The 22,596-nt window shown below is 44.3% G+C and overlaps 1 protein-coding gene across 6 annotated transcripts in view; it reads left to right on the top strand.

Annotated features, from left to right (window-relative positions):
• The first annotated feature begins 4,388 nt into the window (after window positions 1-4,388).
• bcl9l (bcl9 like) overlaps window positions 4,389-22,596 on the top strand; it is a 65,012-nt gene continuing 46,804 nt past the window's right edge. For 4 of the 6 annotated variants that reach the window (XM_072694735.1, XM_072694734.1, XM_072694729.1 and 1 more), the window contains exon 1: window positions 4,389-4,744. The gene's annotated coding sequence lies outside the window, so the exon portion shown is untranslated. Of the gene's footprint in view, window positions 4,745-14,713; window positions 14,733-22,596 lie in introns of those variants that run through there. The other 2 variants (XM_072694736.1, XM_072694732.1) reach the window with 2 other exon arrangements.

Genomic DNA, 22,596 nt, shown 5'->3' with positions numbered 1-22,596 from the left:
CGTGAAGACGGCTACAGTCGGGGGGTTAGGATATGTCACAACACCGGGTCCCCAGCTCCACCACACCATCTAACAGACGCCTGTGCCGGCCAACATCGCTTTAAAAAGTGATGAGGGGAGAGAGCGCCATCTACCTACCTGGAGAGAGTATGGACAGTTGTGCTCTCTCAGACTCGGGCTGCTGATGGCAAAACATCAACGCTCAGGATTTGAACTCATGATCCCGGGCCATAGCAGCACTGCATTAGACCGCTAAACCACTTGGATTCCTTACCCACAGCCATAACTCCCCCACCACCATCACCAATCTATACCCCCCCCTATAAAACACCACCCCCACCCCCACCTCCATCCAGTCTCCCCTCCAGGCTTGGCAACACAACACCCTGTCTGGGATACAAAGAGCAGAGGCTGGGTTTCCTGAAGGAATATGAACCTGCAGTTGTTGGAGTTAGAGGTATTTAAAGACAGCGCTGTCAGTTTACAGCCTTGTTTAATGTAGACTCCCAAACAATGCCATTCATTTACCCAGCCTGAGCCCTGCACGCTCTGCCCTGCTGTACTGCAGGCAACTTCTCTCCTCAGCATGATTAAATGATGCACATCCTGAATTTCTCTCTCTTACATCATTCACGTATAATTACAATAAACGCTTCCTCAACTGGAAAATTTTAAATACTAAAAACGAGCTCACACACACACACACACACACACACACATACCCAACAGACTCTGGTTATATACACAGATATGCTATAACATTAGCACCACCTGGTCCTTGTGCTGCCACAACAGCTCTGACCATTTAAGGCATGGACTCCACAAGACCTCTGAAGGTGTCCTGTAGTATCCGAGACTAGCAGCAGATTCTTTAAGTCCTGTAAGGTGGGAGGTGGGCGGGGCCTCCATGAGCATCAGTGAGCCTTAGGCACCCTTGACCCTGTCATTGGTTTACCAGTTGTCTTTACTTGGAGCATATTTGGTAGATACCGGGAACACCCACAAGACCTGCCTGATGTTCTGGAGATGTTCTGACCCAGTCATTATCTAGACATCACAGTTTGGTTCTTCTCAAAGTGTCTCAGATTCTTACAGATTCCATTTTTCCTGCTTCATCACCTTTATCACCTTCAAGACCTGACTGCTCACTGTGAAGCTTTTGGAATTACCTGGATTTCTGCTCTGACTGCTAATAAAACGTGGTCCTGATCAATCTAACTAAACTAACACACAGACAGGTGCACTGTTATACTGTACTGCCCATGTCTTTTATTGAGCACACTGAGTAAACATCCACAGTGCAGGCTGGACTGCTCCCAAGAGCTAATTGGCAAAAGGTGTTTTGATTAAGGAGATTAGATTCATTAAATAAGACATTAAATAAAGGCATCCAAAGTGTTTATGATTGGTTAGCGCCAGAAGAGCTCAGAAGAAGACGTTATATAGATACATGAAGCTGGAAATGGCTGCAAAAGCATCGCTAAGGACTGGGATACACATCCATCCATTGCTGAGGTGTCCTCTGTTACAACATTTAGGAAAAAGACCACACAACACTCCTGGCAAAAAAGTTCTAAGGACAGATGAGATAAAAGTGGGACTTTTTAGCACAAATGCACAAAATGAACACAGCACACCAAAACACCAAAACCTCATCCCAACTGTAAAGCATGGTGGAGGGAGCATCATGGTTTGGGGCTGCTCTGCTGCCTCAGGGTCTGGACGTCTTCCAATCCCTAAAGAAAAATAATGAATTCAAAGGCTGATCAAAACATGTCACATAAGACAGTAAGGGCAGCATTTTTTATGACTTCAAGCTGAAGAGACGTTGGGTTTGGCAACAGGACAATGACTCAAAGCACAAAACCCTAACCCAATTGAGATGCTGTGACATAAACTGAAGACAGCTGTGGAGGCAAGGCGTCCCGGAGATACTGAAATGAATTGAAAAACACTTGCGGGGAGGAATGGGACAAAATCCCTCCTCAATGTTAGCATTTAATAATATGTGCAGTGAAAGGGCTTGCTGAGGTCTTGGGTTCAAGCCCCTGTCTGGGTGGAGTTCCCATGTTCACCCTGTGTCTGAATAGGTTTCCTCTGGGGATTCATGCATGTGTATGTCTGTATGCCCAGAAATGGGTTGGTACACAGCTGGCTGCCACTTCTCGCCAGTGTGTGTCTTTTATAGAGGAGCCATGATGAGCGGATTTGACTATTGCTGGATACCATGGGCTTTCTGAGGGGTCTGGCTATGCAGCCCCATACGCAGCAGGATGTGATGAGCTGTATCCCAGACCTTGACTTGTGCCATTGTTGCAGGCTAATCAACATTCTTCACTTCATCTCCCATCTCGGAAACGGCTAACTCCGAAGTTCACTCTGATAGTTTACTTCGTTAGCTGAAGCCGCTGTAGTGCAGGTGTACTGAGAATGGACTTCTCCCACAGTGAGGGCCTCCCGACGGCATAGCAGTGGTGTCCCACGGGCTGTTGATGCCAGAGGGGAATGACGACTTCAGCGAGTGGTACAGAGCAATCAATCGAGCTCCACTGTAGAGCAGCTAACCTCTATAATGACCACCTTCCCTCTCCCTAATACAGTCCATACCACGACTTCTCCCAAGGCTCATCCAAGCCAAGGGTGGCTATTCCACTGTTAGGCAGGTGGTCATAATGTCACAGGTCACTGAATGATCTAGAAGGTAAGCTTGTGCCTAGTGTGTTGCACAGTTCTGACATATTAGCTTTGGATGGGCGATGGAAATATTAATATATTACTGTTTCTGCTGTCTCAAATCAAATCATTTTGGTAAATTGATGGAAAACTGGGGGAAAACATGTTTTTTGACACAAGCGTTGTCCCACTCCTGTCACATGGACATGGGTAAGACGTGTTGTTTTCATTAGGTCTGTGTCAGACTACACAGACACTAATTCGCTGAACGCTACATCAATTTCTGTGTTCTCTTGGCTCCATCCTCCCGCAGCAAAAGCTGACTACTTCAGTACATCAGCACAGGTCAGTGGGGCTGCTCTTCAGGGACTCCAGGAGATTTTACAGTGCTCTGCACCACCAGAGGGAGTGCTCACCTGTGAAATGAGGGGGAAACTGTACGCTCCTCAACACTGATCGCAGATCAGCTCAGGAGGCAGCGGCCTCCCCTCACAGATTGATTCTCATTATTGCCACCACATTCCTGGGTGACATTTAGAGAGAGGAGAATCAAGCAGCCGGCCTGTTCTTTTATTGGGAAGTGCGCTTTGGAGAGAAGAAAATCAAGCATGAGGCCTATTATTTGATTTGAGAGTCTGTGAGTTTCTGACTCGGGGAAATAGGAATTATGAGGAAGCGTGCTAAAGGTCCAGGCTATTAGACATTTTCACAGTTTTTAGTTCCCTGTAGCTGAAGTCTAAACATGGATGAAGTAACTTAAAAAAATAAATAAAATTAATGCCAGCAATAAAATACTAAATACTGACAATGCTGGTTATTTTTTGTTTTGTTAATAATAATAATAATTGTATTATTATTATTAGCTTATTTTCTTCCTCCTGGTGAGTGTCATGGGGGTGCGGACTCATGGTGCAAGGTAGGAATACCATCTGGACAGGGTGCCAATTCATTATCATAACTAATAATAACTAATAATAACAATAATAGTTATCGCTGTTACTATTGTATTATACTATTATTACAGTTATTATTATTATTATTATTCATGTTGCTGTTATTACTAGTGTTATTATTGTGCAATACACAAAATAAGTAACATTAAAAAAACATGACCAATGTGTAATATTGTTTCATATTAAAAACATGCTATAAAATAGTATACATTGGTCATACTCGTGTTTTTATTGAATACAATAATAACAATAATAATAATGGATTCCTGTAAAGCTGCTTTGTGACAATACAAATAAAGTTGAATCAATAATAATAACAATAATAACAACAATAATAATAATAATAATAAATACCATTTACATTATTATTAATAACAACAATAACAATAAATGCACATTATTATTATTATTAATAATAACAACAACATTGTTGATATTATTAATAATAATAATAACAATGTGCATTTATCATCGTTATTATTATTATTATTGTTATTATTATTATCATCCTCGTCCCTGTGTACAAAATCAGTGATCACCAGCCTGACCTGCATGTATGTTCTCCTGCTTTTCTAAAGCTTGGGGCACATTTGGACGGTGTGTGTCTGAGAACCGGAGAAACGTGGCAGCTGGTGCTGCTCTAGACAAGTGTGCAAGTGAACCGGTGACTTGAGCAAACAGCGCTAGAGTGGGTGTCTGAGTCGTTTCATCAGCTGCGTGCGTGTGTGTGTGCGTGCGCGCGTGTGTGTGTGTGTGTGTGTGTGTGTTGTGGTACCTAGGCTATGGTGTGTAACATGCACACAGCGTCCTGCCCTTCCCCGTCTCCAATTGTGGAGTCATGATCTGCTGTCTTCCCGGGCACTCGTCTTCCGCCTCGAGCCGAGCGAGAACAAACCCGCGAGCATCTCCCTTCTGAGCAGCAGCGGCGGCCGCGCGCTCGGGACTCGGCGTCGCGCGGCGGAGGGTGCTTCTCGCGAGCCCCCGGAGAAGGAGGAGGGATCCAGGGCGAAGCAGCAGCGGCGGCGGCGGTGGTGGCGGTGGCTGTGGCTGCTTCGGCTGATGTCGGCTGGCCGTCACTCTTGACACCGGCCTCGCTCTCCCAGACGCGGCGGAATGGGGTAGGAACACGTACACAGAGGCGCTCGCACTAAACCCTTGGCGTGTGTTTCGACCCGCGGTCCGAACACAACTCGGTACCGCCGGCTGACAGCGTGGTCCGCGGGGGGAAACGTCCAGCGAGGGACGGAGCGCTTTCCTCGGCTCGCTTGAACGCGTCGCCTGCCGCCCGAGCAGAAAGCTGAAGGAGAGCGCGGCGACGTCATTGAGCCTACTGTAGTTAGCCTCGTCAGCTAACTGGCTAAGTAGATGATGACAGATCCAGGTCCGGGAAGTCGGAATCCGCGCCAGGCTTTCCTTCCAGCTGCCCGGGCAGCTCTGCTGCAGCTCAGCGCGAGCGCGGCTGCTCCGGCAGTAGACAGTAAAACCTGGCGCGGATTCCGACTTCCCGGACCTGGATCGCCCTCTCCACTAATGAGCTGACGACAGACGAGTGAAAACATCAGGCCCGCGTGTGGCTGAGCCAGACGAGATGTTTACTTCTTTTTTGGACCAGTACTTCTTTCGTTTTTGGCCCGTTTTGTTGGTTTTTTTAAAGATTATTAGCTGGTTAACTTAGATGTGCAGCCAGGGCAGACACTTGAAGGATTCCGTGTGGAGCTATGCTATCAGTAGCGGAGGCTGTGGCCATAGGATGCCATTCTCACAGCTCTAATAGTACAGTATCTGGCACGATGCACACATATAATACACACATATATATTTATAAATAAGTATAAGAAACAAGGCTATTATAACCTCCCCTGTACGATATTACAGCAAAGTCCTCTAACCTCCATTCGCTTCTGCTGTATCTAACTTAATTGCCATGTCTGCTGTGAGCTGTGGCCTGTACAGTCCCATTCCTCAGGCAGGCATGCTATCTCTCACACTGGCAGCTGCTGGAGGTAAATGTTATGACATGATTCAGATTAAACTGTTGCTATCAGTGACATACAGTAGTGTGCTGAGTATTGCTTAGCCTCACTGTTACAGTCCAGGACAGGAGCTGCAGCAACTTGCAGCCGTGTTTGTGGAGACTTACTGTACTCTCTGTAACCTGCAATCTGGATGTTTACCATCCCCTACCAAAACTAGTGCTGTATTGCTAGGGCTGTTTCTTCGCCAGATGTTTACGGACACCCCTTTCAATAAGTGCATTCAGCTACTTTAGGTTGGCCCCATTTCTGACACAAATGACACAAATGAGAAGATCAACATCATGACCCTATTGGCTCCATGCTGCCTAATAAAGCCAGGCGTGGGCTAGAGGGGTATAAAGCCCCCCAGCATTGAGAAGCTGTGGAGCAGTGGAAGAACTGTGTTCTCTGGAACGATGGTGGAGGAGCTCCATCCAGTACTTTTGGGATAAGTTGGGGAGGATGAGGTGGGGTGGTGATCATCATCATCCAACATCCTAACCTAACTAACCCACTTAGCACTGAATGCAATCAAATCCTCACAGCAATGCTCCTCCAGAATCTAGTAGAAAACCTTCCCTGGGCAGTAGAGACAGTTACTCCAACAAAAGCAGAAGTAGAAGCAATGAATGAGCAGGTGTCCCAATACTTTTGTCCATATTGTGTTTATCAATATCAGTGGGAATGGCTGTCTGGGCAACTCCTGCTCTGTGTATTTATTTCTGTGGGGTAGTGGATGGGGTGTTGTAGTGGTTGAGCATGTTGACCCACTCTTAGGAACTCATCTTAAGAGAAGCGCTTCAATTAAAAACAGCGTAGTGGATTTTTTTAGGAAGAAATGTTGGATCAGTATTAGCCGATACTCAAGGTTTCAATATCGGTATCAGAAAGGGTCGTGATATTGACAGAGAATAATAACTGTGGAGAAATTAGCTTCCACTTTTTTTAGAAAGTGTCAGTTATGCACATTATATTATACATTATACATAATATATTCATATTAATATTAATTAATATTGTTGCTTCCTTGGGTTAAAGTTAAGTTTACTTGTTGATAGTAGTGTAACGGATCATAGATGCAGAATTGGACGCCCAAGGACTCTTATTGGTGTAGCACAGTATAGTCACCCAGACCGGGAATCGAACCCCAGTCTCCCACGTTGTGTGGTAGCTCACTGGCAGGTAGTGGTGTTATCTGTTGTGTGAGTGGAGAGCAGAGTTATATTAGTGTGAGGTGTGGGAGTCTCATGTAGCTGAAAGTAACAAGGAGAACTCCACTCACAGAGAGAGGCAATCAAGAGCCCTTCCAGCTTCAAGTACGGCTCGGCTCGACCGGCCATCCTTTAAGATCCACGGAAGACGAGTGTCCAGACTTTTTACTGTCCTGCACCGAAGTGGTGGAGCAAACTTCCCCTGGGTGTCCGAACAGCAGAGTCCAACGCTCACTGTCCTCAAACCCAGACTGAAGACCCTCTTCTGAGAGGACTTGGGTGAAGAGTAGAGTATTATGGTCTCCATATTGACTTGTGTTTAGTAGAGTCTAAGATTAGAGGAGCTTTCAATTTCTAGCCTTTTCAAACTATCTGAGGTTTTTCTTGACTAAATAGCAAAGCACTTTTGTAAGTCACTCTGGATAAGAGCATCTGCTAAACGCCTTAAATGTAAATTTAATGTAAATGCAATCACACACAGACTGCGTCAAAAAACTCTTTTATTCAATTTTATTTAACTCTCAATTATTACAAGTGAACTGTGTTCAAAATAAAAGTCACTAATACAAACAAAGCAGCAACACAAAATACTTTCAAACTGAACACTAAAATTACTGTCTCAGATTTGTCTCCCTTTTATCTTTGAAAAATGATCGGATTCATAATTTTAAAAACGTTTTGTGATCCATTACACCTCTACATGTTGTTTACTCTAGTTCTAAGCTCTGTGATTGGCTGAGAGGCATTCGATGAGTGCCAGTATTTCCCAATAACGACACTCTGACCGTATCTCTGCAAGATATTCTGCCTTATGTGCCTGTCATTTAGCAACAACCACCAGAGATTAAACAAAACACTCCTAATCAGTGAAACTGTCCTTGAGCAGCAGAGTGTTCTTCTTTGTTTTGACGCATGGCACTGATGTTCCACATGACAGAAGGCTTCCATCAAAACGCAGTTAAACTATCCATAAACGAAAGAGCAGCTACTCATTCAGTCAGGGAGCAGAGAGCTGTATGACCCTTCCTCAGCATGTAAACCCCACAGCACTTGCATATAGAATAGACCTTTATTTTTTGTGGCATGGAAATCAGCCCTTCCAATTCCTACATTATCAACTTATCTGGCTCTGGTCCGGTCCGATCCATTCAGAGCTTTTTTCGGAGAAAAAACAATGGCGGCTACAGGTGAGTGCAGTTTAGCACAAAACAAAAAGGTGGTTTGTTCACCGAGCAAAGTGTGGAAGGCACCACAGCAGCACTCCCGTGATGCACGAGCACCTGAAGAGAAACCGACCATGTTGTTCCCATTGTTGAGTGTTGTGTGGACCCTCTCGCGCAGCTGTTTCGTCTGCATTTACACCACTTTAGCCTCGTGTCTGCAGTAGCAATGAACCAGCCTTTATTAACCACTTCTTGTAACCTCTAATGCTCTCATTATTAAAGCGGTGTAGTCGTCTGTCTGCTGTCTTAGAACTTAGAATTATGACTAAGAGTAAATATTAAGGCTAGAATCTTTAGGGCTAGTGTGCTCGTGATCTAGACCACATATAATGACTTTATTATTATTATTTTGTTTTATAAATACACTGGATCACACACTTTGATAAGGAATATGAAAACCCCACTGCACTGCTAACTGTTGTGACAAAGGTGTTGTTGAAACCTGCAGTTTTGCCTTTATTTGCCTTTATTTTTTTAGTTGTGTCAAAAAAAGGAGTTTTAAATGCTTAATTCAAATCATCTAGATTAATCGACAGAATAATCGTTAGATTAATCAATAGAAAAATAGTTGTCAGCGGCAGCCCTAATCAGACATGTCATGCTAACGTTTTTGCTGCTTCATTCAAAAGAAAAATGTACACTGTTCTTATTTATATATGCTAAAGAATTTATTTAATTCATATCAGAACATGTCATATCGTGGACATCTGGTGAAATCTGGTAAAAATTCTTGTATTTTTAAAACATTACATATCACAATATTACATTATCCATATCGCAGCAAAATGAAAAAAATGCAATGCCAGTTTTCCCCCCAATATCATGCAGCCCTAGTTACGCTCCCCAACCTTCATTAAAACCTGGTTAGACTACTCAAGAACACATGAGCAGAAACAAATCCATGAGGTAGAGAGCAGAGAGCGGTGTGACCCTTCCTCAGTATTTAAACACAGCACTGATTACTGACTGATTGGTTCTGTTTTTCTTTGCTGAATGTTAATGAACTTTCTTCCCTTGGTATCGAAGCCTAACATCACAATAAAATCATGGAAGAATCGCAGTAAGACGCTCATGGCCGTTCTGTACTATGAGACTCTGGTGCGGGTGTGCTGCGGAAGTAGACATTATTGTATTGCATTGCTGTGTAATTGTACTATGGTCAGTTCTGAGCCCGTGATGTGATTGTGTGAGAGGTGTTTTTATGAGTGACAGCTAATAATTAAAGAATCAAGCATTTATTGTCACGTGCAGAACAGAAACAAGCAGTTACACTAATGAAATTCTTTCTGTGCAGTCCCTCCATTTACCGACAATCTTATAAATATCACTATTAAAAAATAAACAGAATAAGTATAATACTATATACACTAATATATAATATACACTAAGTACACTTAAGTTAAAAAAATGGTAAATTTAGAAAGTAAAGGAAAGTAAAATAAATAATGGCACTCCGCTCAAATCTCTTAAAGTATCGCTCTGCCTTAAACGCCTGTAACAGAATTACCAGGCAGGAGAGCTGTATGTCTATGTTCACATCACCAGGCTGAATCAGATTCTTGGCCTTAATGTGACACAGATCTGATTTTTTCAGGGTCACATCTGTCTCATCTGATCTGAGATTTAAGTCCTAGATCGGATACATATGAATATGAGCGGCCAGATCGGATTTCATGCCATGTATTTTGGTCTGTACGCATGCGCTTAGTGCGTCTACAGATTCCGTCACGTTACAGACCGATACAGGTCACTTGCAAAGCCGTCAAGATAGACAAATCCGATCTGATCCGATCCGATCCAAAACATGGATTCGATTAACGAGGCTTGTAATGTGAACACAGCTTATGAGATCCTCAGCCCTGATATACAGTAACGCTTTGGTCATGGAGTGTAAATACACTTTATTGTTCATCTGATTTTGCGCCTTCATGGATTCAAAATCTAATAATAAATATCAGTAATAATCTATAAAACTCCTCTCTGTGACCAGTAATACAAAACTCTAGTTAATGCAATATAAATTATCCACAGAACTCACTTTACAACCGTTAACTTCACTATATGGGATTTAGTCGAAGTAATGCTTGTCCACGCGGCCCATCTTCAATTGATTGACTTTTGGCCGGAGGTCATGGACAGTCTCTCTAGCATGCTGGGCCTCAGCTTCGCAATTTGCCCCATTATTGCCCTTCGCAATGCTATTTCTTCACTAATAATGCCCAGCCATCTTAAAGGTTTTGTACTAATTTATTTTTCTACTGCAGAGAAAGTCATTCTCCTGGACAGGAAAGACAGGAGCCACGTTTCAGTAAAACACAGCCCTAAGTATTAAAAAATTAAAAATTAACTTAAAAAACAAAAATAAAGAATTTGAGGCAACATTGTCTCCTATTCTTTAATTTACTGAAGGCTGCATTGACCTTTATGAACCCAGCCCTGACCCCCTGTTTTGTTTGGTTTGGTTTGGTTTTTGTTTCGTTTTGTCCGTGTTTGTGGTGCTGGTTAGGTGGCGGATGTAGGCTCTGGTCCTGCACCACTGGAAGGATATAGCATGTGATGACTTGTATATACCTGTAACAGTTATTGTCCCTGACAAGGAGGGGGTGGTGCGGCCCTTAGTGTGGACCCAGGCTCCTCTCTGTGTGTAATTGCAGTAATACACTCCAGGCTGTGTTGTACTGTAGTTGATTGGCATGGCTATCGCACTCCCACAGTTATTTCTGTAATGCGATGTGATTGGTTGGAGAACTGTAAAGGCCACAGCAGCGAACCCTGGATAACAGCAAGGGGCAACGGCCGAGCTGAAACACAGCTGTCTGTTTATATTGTTATATATTTATATATTATATGTTTGTACAAGCGACTTTCCTCAAAATGACGATAAACCAACCAAAAAGAGCTGCAGAGCAACTGATCAGTGAACTGAAGCCCAGAGCGCTGGATGAGTCTTGCTCTAGTTTTATAGGAATATTAACTGTAATAAGTAACTGTAAGCTACTGATATTGCATCTAAATGTGGTACACAAAAGCCTATAAATCTAATAACAAATAATAAAACCGCGGCACAATTGTTTCGTGCCTTCGGCTTTGTGCCCAGGACAGTGCTGCCAGTGTGCCAGTAAAGCATACTACTCCCTTTCTGTCTTATTGTGTAACTAATTAAACTATTTTCCAGGTTAAAATGTAGAGGTATTAATTCATATTGCACACAGAATATATAATAATGTAATATAATAAGGAGCCCCCCCACCCCCCCAAAGTAGACTGGCCCCCATTGTAAGTTATATAGTTAGTTTTGTGATAATTATCATATTTACAACATATCAAGTGTTTTACTTCACTGATACTGATCTTAAACATCATTACCAGCTGAAAGCAGTCAGGTCCACTACATGGACAAAAGTATTGGGACACCTGCTCATTCATTCATTGTTTGTTCTAAAATTAAGGATGTTAAAAAAAAAATCTCTTCTCATCCGAGATCCAAGGATTTTTACTAGATTTTGGAGGAGCATTACTGTGAGGATTTGATTGCATTCAGCATCAAGAGCGTCAGTGAGGTCAGGATGCTGGATTATGATCACAACACCACCTCATCCCCAACTAATCCAATTCAAAAGTACTGGATGGAGCTCCACCACCATCATTCCGTTCTTCTACAGCTCCTCAGTCCTTTATCTATAGCCCTCTAGTCCACTCCTGGCTTTAGGCAGCATGGTGCCAGTAGGGTCATGATGTTTATCTGCTCCAGAGCGTCCTATTCTATTGGCAGTACTTCTTCTCTACAGTACTTCTGCACATCTGTTAGCAATGGGTCTAACTTAAAGTGGTTAAATGCATTCATCAGAATGGGTGTCCACAAACTTTCGGACATATATTGTATCTCTCCAGTGGAGGTACTGCACAGTACTTTGCAGTGCCCTCCGTTCCAGCAGTGTGGGATCAGGCTGTGGCGACACCTATAATCAAGGACGGCGGCTGGTTGTCACTAGAACAGTAGCGGCAGTGGCTGTGAAGTTCCAGCAAACCCAACTGTCTTCTTACAGCCGTACTGCCCGTGCCTGCCTAATTCACCGTTTCCCGTCAACTCCCCAAGGCCACGATGACGCAAGCTGATTAACTCTGTGTTGTGTGCGAGAGATAGCAGTCACTAGGAGTTGATTCCAGGTCGGTTAAAGCTGTTTTCAGTGCTGCGTTTCCTCTCCAGGCCTGTTGTGAAGCTGTGGATAAAGGAAAAGGGACTCCGGTGTCGGCCGATTGTGTCATAGTTTGTATAAAATTGCTGGGACCCGTTAGGCCGCTTACGCCACTGCAGGTTGATATTCAAAATGCAAATGGTGTAGGAAGGAGGGTGTGAGAGAGGGATCGAGAGACATGGAGGGAAAACTCGTGAAGTGTAACTTGACTGTGCGTGGCTGCTCTTTGGCCCGCTGCTCTCCCCATTAGCCTACTCTGTAAGTGTGATATCCTACTGCGCTATTTATAGCAGCACACAGAGTTTGCAACTTGATCTGGAGGCCAGAGAGCCCCAGTATGCCTTTCCAGCGCACCAAGCTCAACACCTCTTAGGCTCGTTCCGGGCCTCGTTCAGGACCTGCCGTTTTAGGACCGATTGACCGGCGATCCACAACATGCTTCAGCCCGAGGCCCAGCGTCACAGGAGTTTTGGAGGAAGCGTGACGTGCTGTCTCTGAAACTGAAAAGTTGCTTTGCAGCGCTTGCAGCGGAGCTCTAAATAGTGTACGTCGAGGTTTCGTATTTACCACAGTGGAGCATATTTGAGGTGCTTCCTGTATGCATTAAAGATGCAGTAGGATCATTTAGGCTGTATTGAAACAAAAGCTCATATACTGTGTGGACAAAAGTATTGGGACACCTGCTTACCCATTGCTTTTTTTTTTAATCAAGGATATAAAATAAGAGTGCAATAAGAGCAACTGTTTCTACTCCCCAACTCCCCAGCCTAAAAGTGGGATGGTGCACCACCATCATTCCAGAGAACACAGTTGCACTGCTTCATAGCTCAGTGCTAAGAGGCTTTGGCTACACCCCTATAGCCCATGCCTGGCGTTAGGCATTGTGCGTATAGGTGCGTATAGCCATAATTTTTATCTGCTCCAGAGAGTCCTATTCTATTGGCAGTACTTTTCTACAGGGATGCACAGGGAGACAGGCTGTGTTTGTTTATTTGCACATCTGTGTCAGCAATGGCTGCAACTTAAAGCAGCTGAATGCATTGATTAGAAGGGCTGTCCACAAATATTTGGACATATCGTGTATTTGCAAATGCTGTAAACTTAAGAAAGTTTTTAGGCCACTTACTTTATGCAAAGCTGGCATGGTGGAGCAGATCAGACTGCCTGGAGAGCAGGCAGTGGGTCACTGGCCATGTCAAAGAAATTGCATTTGTACAGACTGTTTTGCTGTGTGCTAAAGGCCTTGATACATCTGGCCCTCAGTCAGGTGCAGATGAACCTCGCTGTTCCTGGAAGGCTGTTTCGTAGAACTGAATTGTACTCTAATATTTGCGTGACCTGAGTTGACTCCCATGTTCACGAGCAGGATCACCTTATCCTTTACAGTCAAGCGAAAACTGAAAATAGCCGCTTTAAGGAAGTGGGCAGCAGAGCCTTTCTCGGTGCCTCGGGGAACCCGTGCGTACGCTGCAGCGCCTGTACTTCGACCGGCATTTCATTCTGCCCTGCATATGCGGTGTGACCTTCGGCCGCGGTGAAAGATGAATCTGGACCTGCCTGTGTTCGTCCCTTCCCTGTAAGTTGATATTGGCCTTGAGTCAGCTCCTGCAGACTCGTTCAGTGAGGAATCAGCCGTGTTGTGTGTTATGACAATTCTCTGCCTCGCTTCAGATCCCTCAGCTGCGGGAGGAAGAGTTCTTTTCCTTTCATGAAACCACCAGGCACTTTTATATGGGTTTAGGAGAAGAGTAGTATCAGGGGAATGCCTCTGCTCAGGAGGCCAGGGGATATTGAAAATAACTGGGCTTGAATACTCCACATCTGTCTAGGTCTGGTGGCTGCCTCTATGGATCATTCCTGCCTCAGAAGCTTTTGCAGGTGTCTGTCGTGTGGTATACCAGAGCAGTGATTTTAGGTGATCGTTCCACACCTTGAAATCTGTGTGTGTGGGATGGTGCACTGTTGGTGTGTGGTACATAACCACATTTGACAAATCGGTTAATCACACACAGTGTAATTGCCAAAGTGACGATCAGCCAGTCAGGTAGTTACTGTGTTTTAGGGCTGCACAATACATCAGACAGAATTCAATCAGCCATAACATTAACCCATTCAAACACTGCTGATCTTCATCTACAGCAGCTCCAGCCGGGGGCTGGATCTATTAGGCAGTTCTTGAAGGTGATGAAGGTGATGAAGCAGGAAAAATGGACAATCGTAAGAATCTGACACCAAACTGTGATGTTCTCGACAGTGACTGGGTCAGAACATCTCCAGAACATCAGGCAGGTCTTGTGGGGTGTTCCCGGTATGCAGTGGTCAGTACCTACCAAATGTGCTGCAAGAAAGGACACCCGGAGAACCAGTGACAGGGTCATGGGCACCAAAGGCTCACTGATGCTCATGGAGGCCCCGCCCACCCCACACCTTACAGGTGTGTCTTAAAGGATCTGCTGCTAATGTAAGTCTTGGTGCTCCATACACCACAGCAGGACACCTTCAGAGGTCTTGTGGAGTCTGATCAATCAGCCATTATTTTTTTTGCTTCTTTAATTAGCAACTACAAGGCTGATGAGGCTAACGTTGCTAATTAGCATTAAATGTCAATAGTCACCCAAGTCCTAGATTAAACACTCTTAAGAACCGCGGTGTCAGTGAGTGAGACTAAACAATAATAATAGTTGCAGTGTGTGTTACTTCACTAAAGGAGCAGTTAAAAAAAAAAAAAAAAAAAAATATATATATATATATATAATGATTTCTATGAGCTCCATGTGCTTTCTCTCGGGTTGCTGTTTACAGTACTGTAAGATTTCTAGGAGAAGAAAATTCCTGCCCGGTTTGTCAGATATTTTTTCTGCTTAGAGAAAAGTAAGAATTATGATCTTGTTTTCTTACTGGAAAATATCATGATATCAAATTTTATTCATATCGTCAAGCCCTGCGCTGAGTTACTGCTCCACAGTAGCTTCCAGAGTACCTGTAAGGCTTTCAACGCCATAGAAGTAAATGTGATACTTCACCTTAATGCAAATCAAGGTAGCTGTAGTCCTAATTTCTACATATATTAATGTTCATACATTGGCAGCACATTGAAATATTGGATATCAATATTGGCCCACAATTCATATATTGGTGCATCCTGGGAGTTTAGTGAATCGTTATCTCCACTTAATTTATATAAACATTCAGAAAAACACATAAACGCTGTGATTGGCCAAGTTCTTCACAGCTTACAGTAAGGGCTCTTTCACACCTGCAGAATACACAAGTCCGCACCCTGGACCCATTCTGGGCTAATTTGGGAGAAGGGCTCATTTTCACTGGTTTGCTGTCACACGCTTCCTCAGGAACTGCAGGTTCATCCATTATCACTCTTCCTTGTTTTTCTTGGACACAAACACTCAAGCAGTGAAGAACAGCGCTTTCTGGAGTCATGGCATTTCACAGTGCAGGAACTCGGATAAGTCTGTAAAGCTGTCACATGACAAAATGAACCAATCAGGCAACCCCACACACTTAACTTCAGAGCACAAACCCCAGACCACTGATTTCAGGAGGACCACAGACCGGGTCTCTGGGTCACCCCCCGACAGATCGAAACCAGCTTTCACTCTCGAGCAAATAACACACTGAACACCCTGGGTCTGAAAAAAATGCTCTAAAAACTGTGATTGGTTAGATGGCTCATTTGCATATTGCAGCCTTCAGCATTGCAAAGGCCAGTATCGCACTTAAGGATTGTGCAGCTCTGCTCAGCGTAAGGTAGTCTAAAATTTCTTAATTATTTTAGTAGCAGTCCAAGGCAGCGAATCAGAGACCCGCTGAGGGGAAGATGAGGAGGTGAAATATATGTAACTTAATTGATCCATATTTCATGTGGCTCCATTAATGGCCCCGTGTTGTGTGGTGCTGGGACAACTGGATTCAGCACTGCTGACAAAGTGCTTCTTATCAGGTTAGGTGATCTGAGCGCTCGGAGATGAGTTACAAGCAGTGGCGTGAAGGCGAGCCATGAAAGAATAATGTGATATGGAGAAGCTTTCCACTGGGGAGCAGAAGACAGCAGGGGACAGCTTATTACCCGCTGAAAACAACCGAGCTAAGCTGGGAGACGTTACTGAGATACCCACACGCGTCCTGGATGAGGTTTATAACGGCAAAGCTGTTTTTCTTTTTTTTTATTTGATGAACTTGATTCGCCATTAGGTGATGCGCTGTTGTTTCTGTGTTGTCTGGCATGCTGTCTGCCATTGGCTCATGGATAGTTAAGTGGCTGCGACTTGGTTTGTCAGGTAGGAAATGGGTAACCTCAAGGTTTGTCACAACCACCAAAGCAAGGGCTCTTCCTCTCGAGGGCTGGAGTGAACAGGTCTGCTCTTATTACTTTCCAGCAGCTTTTAAAGACGTTCTTTTTTAGTGTCGTAGCAAACAATCAGCTAATTACAAGCTGATTACTGATGTGCAGTGATGGGTGGAGCTTGGCGATATAGGCAGAATGTTCTATTGAGGGGCCCCCGGTGGTCTAGTGGAGTAAGGCGCTGTCACTGTGATCAGAGGGTCGCTGGTTCGTATCCCGATCACACTGCTAGCTATCAGCAATCACAATTGGCCTTGCTCTCTCTAGGATGGGTAGATGCCCCCCCCACATCACTCTAGTGCGGTGCTGTCCATCACTGGCGTCTGCCAGCTGGCGTGTCACTTCCCTCCAAGTGCGTTGGAAAACTGCGTTGGCAGTTCGGAAAAAGAGGTGTGGCAGGCTGGGCATGTGGTGTCGGAGGGGGCGTGTGTTGGTCTCGCCCTCATTAGTGTCGGGAGTGTTGCGTGTGATAAAGGGCAGGTTGGGTAACTAGAGAAAACAGGTAAAAGATCAGAAAATAAATGTTATATTGAGATATTTAAAAGGCTGAGATCAATTGCTGATCATCTTTCAGCGTGATCAGTCGATTGCTGATACCAATCAAGGGCGAGGCGGTAACCTATCCAGGCAAACCTGGTAATGAATCATCGTGCAGGACTTCGGTAATGTTCAGCTTACTGTCTGTCAGCATTAAATGTACTTTTCTAGATTTCTGCACTGGCTATAGTGGGCTTCTGCAGCCGTGAGTGAGGTCCGTATTGCCTGAACTGGTTCTAATGGTTGAATGGGGAATTGCAGGGGAACTGCAGGGTCCTGGGACTGAGGGGCCTTACACAACACATACAGCAACTGCATACATACCATCTGACCAGCTCTTAGGGCCGGCTAGAAACATCCCCTAAGGCGCTGTCACTGTGATCAGAGGGTTGCTGGTTCGTATCCCGATCACGCTGCTAGCCATCGGCAGCCGGGGCAATTGACCTTGCTCTCTAAAGGGTGGGTAGATGGGGCTCTTCCCCCACATCATTCTAGTGAGTGAGGTCCGAATTGCCTGCTCTGGTTCTAATGGTTGAATGATCGTCGATTGTCGATTGCATGTATGTTCTGAAAGTCGGCCAATGCCGATACATAGCCAGTCGATGCAAGTCTGATAAAAAACATGTATCTCCAAAATGCTGACTTTACAGGAGAAGGAAAAATGTTCTTAACTTTGAATGGAAGTCAGTGTGAAATAAGAGTTTATTACAAGTAATTTTGAAGATTTCTATTGGTCTATTCATACAGAATTATTAACACAGTGTACAGAAGCACATTCAGGGTTCAAACCGTGGAGGAATCTCAAAATTGACAATAATGGAGAGACGTGGATTTCATTGGACAGCAGCAATTTGCTATATTTATCATGATGTTTTGTCGTGCAGACAAATTGTACCAGAAGCAGCACATTGTAAATCAGCTATCCAAATCTTCCCTATAGCTAGTGCAGTGATTTATACCCAAAATTAAGAGAGGCAGGACTATTTACACTCTACATAATGAAATGTGTAGTTGGTCAGTGTTCCTTAAGCAGACCCACTCCAGCATCTTCAGCTTCATGTAACATGAGCATTTTCAAGAACAATATATGGACAAAAGTATTGGGACACACTTCTTAATCGTTGAATCCAGGTGTTTGATTCAGTCTCATTCCCACAGGTGTATAAACTCAAGCCTCTAGCCCTGCAGTCTTTCTTCCACACATTCTTTCACACAGTGAAAGAAGGGGAGGTTCTGAAGAGCTCACTGAACTCCAGCGTGGTTCTGTATGTAATAGGAGACACCGCTGCACCAACAACAAGAAGTCAGCTGGTGAAATCTCCTCCCTCCTAGATCTTCCTCCATCAGCTGTGAGTGGTGTTATTATTGAACAGTGGAAGAGTTTAGGAGGAACAGCTCACAGAGAGCAGCTCAGCTACCGAGTGTCTGTCAGACCACGTAAAGTTACAGAGCGGGGTCAGGGCCGAGTGCTGAGCTCAGAGCAGAGTGCAGAAAAGCCTCCAACTGACTCAGTAACTGCAGCAGAGCTCCAGACCTGCTGCTGCTGCTAGAGCTGCAGAGGAGGACCAGCTCCTCATTAATGCATATGGGTTTAGTCCTTATACTTTTGTCCCTATAGCGTATATAGTCAGGCAGTTTACCCTCACCGAGACCTCTGTTTTGGCACTGGGTATAGTGACTGGGACAGCCACTGAAGAACACTGAGCTCATTATCATGCTGGAGTAGCCATTAGAAGATGAGTAAATTGTGGCCATTAAGGGATGCACATGGTCAGCAACAGTTCATATGTAGACTGTGGCATTTAAGCTGTGATTGATTGGTACCTTTGCCATGCTATTACACCACCTCCACCAGCCAGGATTGTAACAGATGACAGATTGGCTCCATTGATTCATGATGCAGATGCCAGATTCTGACCTTATATAATAAATAATAATACATTTTTATTAAACCATGCATGACTGAGGGTAAGGGCTGTGAGGTTCTGCTATTTTGCATACCTTTAAAGCTGGTTGGGTATTCAGGAGTGCATGTGAGGCTCTCTTGAATTCAGAGAGCTTTTTTAGTGGGTTAGAGAATGGCTGAACGGCCAAGAGTGCAGTACATGTATACATGGTCTTAATTTAACGCTTAAATATTTACGTTTGTTCTCCAATGATCATGGGAGATTTCTGTATATAGAGACGCTTTGTGCAGGCCTCATGTCTTCGAAGGTTTAAAACGCTGCTTGGGTTTTTCCCCAGAGGCCTACAATTAGAGGCCTTTGGAACATTTGGAGTTTGTTTTGTGCCTGGAGTGGATTTGTGCATTCCTACTGCCGAGCTGAATCAGAATGCCACGATTTTGGGCCAATGGATCTGCCAATTTTTGCCACCAGTGCTGATTTTAAGTGCTGAGTGTAACATTTTTAATAATATCTTAGTTTGTGTTGGTAGTTGAACTTTAGTTCTTTACCGCATGCTGTGATTATTGACTGTCAGCTGTGATTGGTCAGATATCATTAATTTCTCAACTGTTAACCTTCATAGAGTACACTGAAACTCAATGCTGGGGGGCTTCTTTATACCCCTCTAGCCCACGGCTGGCATTAGGAAGCATGGAGCCAATAGTGTCATAATGTTGTTCTGCTCCAGAGAGTCCTATTCTATTGGCGGTACTTCTCTTCAGGGACTAGACAAGCTGTGTGTGTGCATTTGCACATCTGTGTCAGCAATGGGTGCAATTTAAAACAGCTGAATGCATTCATTACAAGGGGTGTCCACAAACATTTGGACATGTAGTGCATATCATCTAAATGATATATCAATAAACATACTAACAAATTTGCCAGAGGAGGTTCTAGAGTGGAGGTTCTAGAGGTCCCTGTTTGAATGCTCAGACCCACCATCAGATGATCACTCTTGATCTTTGACAAGAACCGAACTGTGATGTTCTAGATGACTGGGTCAGAACATCTCCAGAACATCGAGCATGAGGTCTTGTGGGGTGTTCCTGGTATGCAGCGGTCAGAACCTACCAAAAGTGCTCCAAGGAAGGAAAGGACAACTGGTGAATAGAGATACACCGATCCGATGTTAGGATCGGATATCAGTCCCGATATTAACAAAATTAGCTGGATCGGTTATCTGATAATTAGGCCGAACCATGGAACCGATCCTTTCACTTTAAACGGTCGGTGTGAGACGGCACTAAATGTTTACATGTTTGCAGTGTTTGATTACAGCTTGTGTATTTGACCAAGTTCCTTATTTATTCTCAGGTTCAGCTGCTAGATTTTATTATGATTATTTATTATATATTATATTATTATTTTATATTACTGTTTACATTAAATATTTAAAAATAATATTAATTACTGTTTGTGTTTTTGACAAAGTGAAACTACTTATTTGACTCCGTTTTACTTTGAATTTGAATGCTGTGTCATGGTCCTGCACTTTATTTTAGTGACAAATAAATAGCAATTTAGTCTATATCAATCGATATCTGTGTGTTCATTTGTAATATTTTGTTTTATAAAGTTAGTAAATTCATGTTTAAGTCAATCCTGATGCTTTAAGTCTCTCCCACATGGTGAGGTATACAGTTTATTAATTCAACAACGGTATCGGATCGGTATCAGATATCGACCGATATGCAAAGTTGATGTATCTGTATCAATATCAGAACTGAAAACGCAGGATCTGTGCTTCCCTACTGGAACCAGCAACAGGGTCATGTGCACCTAAGGCTCATTGATGCTCATGGAAGCCCCGCCCACCTCACAACTCAAAGGATCTGCTGCTAACGTTATTCGTGATTCCAGAGACCACAGCAGGACACCTTCAGAGGTCTTGTGGAGTCCAAACCTGGAATGGTCAGAGCTGTTGTGGCTGCACAAGGTGGACCAGTCCAGTATTAGGGAACTGTAAACCTCTCTGAACTGTAGCAGTTTAGCATTAACGGCATTGAGAGGATCATTCAGGGTTAAGAACAAAACGGAGACGATTCCAAACCGCAGAGAAATGTTTTAGGTGGGTTGGGTTAATGGCGCTGAATTAGTCACGGCCCCTAAGGGTACGATCGTGCAGCGAGTGTTGTGGCAGAGTCTCTTTTTCAGAAGTATTGTATTTGTGTAGGGGAATATTAGTCTCAGTTCTTTTGTTTGTTTCTTGGGAAAGTAGACCTCTCTAAAAACAGTCCACCAGTGTCCATCTAAGTCCAGCTAAAGCTCATACCCCCCTGTCCTGCAGTGACCACGTTCATTTAGTTCTGCTGGGAATCAGTTGAAATTGCTCCGTTCCTGTAGCTCGCAGGCAGATGTGGTCAGAGCGTGTGTGTGTGTGTGTGTGTGTGTGTGTGTGTGTGTGTGTAGGAGACACTCCGCTAGCTCACAAACCCCGTTTACACCTGCTCACTAGACTCTGGATGGTACCCTGATTAGGTTTCGGCCACGTGTGTTCGCACTGGGCGGTGGATTGCGAACGCGTCTCCGGTTAGTCAGACTGTGTGGGACGGAATATGCAGATCTGCTCGTTGTGTGGCGACCGGTTCCTGTGCTGGTGCTGTCTCGAGATTTGCAGTTTTACGTGCCGTTGTGCATTTCTTCCACCTCCTGCCGCCCATGCTGGCGAGAAAACAGCTGATTACACTGTGCCGGACTGCCTGATTGACCATTTGAGCGCGAGAACGAGGTGAAGACTGCTGGGAGCGAATCACCATAAAGTTTACTTTTCAGTTTCAGTGTACTGGGAGGAGCTATGGTTGTACTGGGAGGGGGTTCTGGTGTACTGGGAAGGGTTTCAGTGTACTAGAAGGATTTTCGGTTGTACTGGGAGGAGTTTCGGCTATAATTGAGAGGGGGTTCGATTGTAGTGGGAGGAATTTGGGGTGTACTGAGAGGTGTTTCAGTGTACTGGGAGGAGTTATGGTTGTACTGGGAGGAGTTTCAGATTGTACTGGGAGGATTTTTGGTTGTACTGGGGGGGCTTTCTGATTGGGCTGGAAGGAGTGACGGTTGTACTGGGAGGGGTTTCGGGTTGTACTGGGAGGAGCTTCAGATTGTACTGGGAGGATTTTTGGTTGTACTGGGGGGGCTTTCTGATTGGGCTGGGAGGAGTGACGGTTATACTGGGTGGAATTTTGGTTGTACTGGGAGTTTTTGTTCCCCACTAGAGCCATGAAGTTTTTGCCTGACTTTATTTATTTATTTATTGAGGCAGACGATTTCTCAGTTTGGGCAGCTAAAGTCTCTAGTTTCTGGACACTTCTGGGTCGGTCTGAAGCCTGTGTGTGTGTGTGTGTGTGTGTGTGTGTATGGAGTGTTTTGTGGCTCCTTCAGCCAAGATTTTAAAACTGGAGCTAGGAAGCGTTCTCAGAGGCGTTTCAGGGGTGTTTGGATTTTGGATTTTGGCAGTTAGAGAGAGTTAGTTTCTGAAGCAGAGCTCT

Source organism: Salminus brasiliensis, chromosome 13 (genome assembly GCF_030463535.1).
Source record: "Salminus brasiliensis chromosome 13, fSalBra1.hap2, whole genome shotgun sequence".
Classification (NCBI taxonomy): Eukaryota; Metazoa; Chordata; class Actinopteri; order Characiformes; family Bryconidae; genus Salminus; species Salminus brasiliensis.
This window is presented reverse-complemented; position numbering and strand designations above follow the sequence as displayed.